Genomic DNA, 2413 nt, shown 5'->3' with positions numbered 1-2413 from the left:
AGAGAGATGACGGAGTGGGGGAGAGATGAGGGAGAGCTGAGAGAGAGAGGGAGAGCGTTGAGGAGAGAGGAGAGTGGAGAGAGGAGAAGAGGGAAGGGACGGGAGGAAGAGAGAGGTGTCAGACGTTGAAGAGACGAGAGGGAGAGAAGAGGGGGAGAGAGGTGGTGGTTCGAGATGAGGAAGGGAGATGAGAGAGAGAGATGAGAGTGGCGGGGGGGGGGGGAGAGGGGGGGGAGGAGGGGAGGTGGGAGTGGGTGGGGGAGGGGGGGGGGGGCGGGATGGTAGAGTTGTGGTGGGTTATAGCGATAGAGAGAGGAAGAGAGAGTGGTTATAGTAGTAAGTGGTTTGGGAGGGGGGAGGTTAGTTGGAGTGTAGGGGGGGATGGGGTAGTTACGTTTCAGGTGGGGAGGAGGTAGTTTGGGAGGGGGGGGGGAAGGTAGAGGTTGTAGGAGAGGGGGGGGGAGGTTAGAGACGGAGGGAGGTAGAGTGGAGGGTGTAGGGAGTTTGTTGAGTAGGGTGGGGGACGGTGTTTAGAGGGATGAGGAGGGGGGAGAGTGGGGGGGGGGGGGGGGGCGGGGGGGGCGGTGGGGGGCGGGGGGAGGTAGAGTTTTGGGGGGAGGTGGTGGGGGGAGAGGGGTGTCCGGAGGAGGGGAGGTAGGCTATTTAGAGTAGGTGGGTAGAGAGAGGTGAGTGAGAGAGGGAGAGAGAGAGGTACGAGCAACGAGAGTGACAGAGGAGAGAAAGGAAGGTAGGTATAAGTGAGAGTGTAGAGAGTGAGACAGAGATGAAGATGTTTATAGAGAGAGAGAGAGAGAGGGAGGAGGAGGAGATGAGTGGGAGGAGTGGAGAGGAGAGAGGAGACGAGGGAAGCCAGGGGGGGGGGGAGGGGAGGTAGAGTAGAAGAGAGGTGAGTGTAGAGAGACGGTAGAGAGAGAGAGGAGAGGGTGAGAGAATAGTGTGAGAGGGGAGGAGGGAATAGAGATGAAGAGAAGAGAGTGAGAGAGGAGTGTGACACGACAGGGAGAGAGAGAGAGGAGTAGAAGTGACAGGGAGATGGAGAGAGTGAGAGAGGTAGAGTGAGGAGGAAGAGAGAGAGAGAGAGAGAGGAGAGAGGATATGTGGAGAAAGAAAGAAGAGGAGAGAAAAGAAAGAGAGAGGTAGAGAAAGACAAGAGCGAGAGAGAAGATTGAGAGAGTTGACGAGAGGGAGAGAGGAGGCTGATGAGAGAGAGGAGAGAGGAGAGCGAAGGGAGAATAGTGGGCGGAGATGAGAGGAGAGGAGGAGGAGAGGAGGGAGAGAGGAGGAGTAGAGGGGTAGAGAGATGTGAGAGAGAGAGTGAGAGGAGAGGAGATGAGAGAGTGGGAGTACGGCGACCAGAGGAGGAGTGGAGAGAGAAAGGGGAAAAAAAAATGACTGAGTGAGAAATATGGACGAGGTGAGAAGGACGAGTGGGGGTGGCGATAGGGAGGGAGAGGTGGGTGGGGGAGGGAGAAGGAGGAGGTAGGGAGGGTGAGGGTGGGGAGGGGGAGTGGGAGAGTTGGGTAGAGAGAGATAGCGGGAAATAGAAAGTGATGAATGAATAAGTACTTCATGAAGGATTGTTGTTTACAACTGCCCAGGACACCTTCTCTATTCTATGAGTCAAATTCTCGGCCACCACGAGTGAGTATTGGTGCGTACACCACACCCTCGAAAAGGTGTTGTCGGGGTTATGTGGTATTAAACGCTATTCTGGGCTGAGAATTATCACTGTTTTTGTTCTTTATGGGGTGTGTTTGTGGGACTTACTTTATTGATGTATATATTCTTATATATATTTTATATATCATAATCAGATATTATTATATATATATATTATATAATATATTTATATATATGAGAGTTAGATTGATAGCATGAGGGGGACAGAGGAGAGAAGGGGGCCCGAAGTGAAAGGGAGAGGGAGAGAGGAGAGGGGACGGGTGCGAGAGAGAGGAGAGGATGAAGAGAGGAGTGATGAAGAGGAGAGACGAGTGAGAGATGAGGAGAGATGAGAGGAGAGAAGCTAGTGAGAGAAAGAGAAAGGAAAAAGGAAAATAAAGACGAAAGAGGAGACGTGAGAGACAAGAAGAGAGTGAGTGAGGACAGAACGTGAGGAGTGAGAGGGAGAAGGAGAGAGTGAGGATGAGAGAGAGGAGGAAGAGATGGAGAGAGAGTGGAGAGGGGAGAGGAAGGAGAGAGGAGGTGGAGGAGAGAGGAGTGTGAAGGAGAGAGAGAGGAAGAGAGAGAGAGAGAGATGGGACGATGAGAGAGGGGTAGGTTGGGAGAGAGAGAGAAGAGAGGTGTGGAGAGAGAGTACGACTGTGAGGAGAAGGAGTGTGGTGGGAGGAGGAGGTGAGTGGAGAGAGAAGAGAGGAGTAAAGGGAGGGAATGA

The sequence above is a fragment of the Penaeus japonicus genome, unplaced genomic scaffold (assembly GCF_977035675.1).
Source record: "Penaeus japonicus unplaced genomic scaffold, GWHDUDI00000001_assembly GWHDUDI00000022, whole genome shotgun sequence".
Classification (NCBI taxonomy): domain Eukaryota; kingdom Metazoa; phylum Arthropoda; class Malacostraca; order Decapoda; family Penaeidae; genus Penaeus; species Penaeus japonicus.
This window is presented reverse-complemented; position numbering follows the sequence as displayed.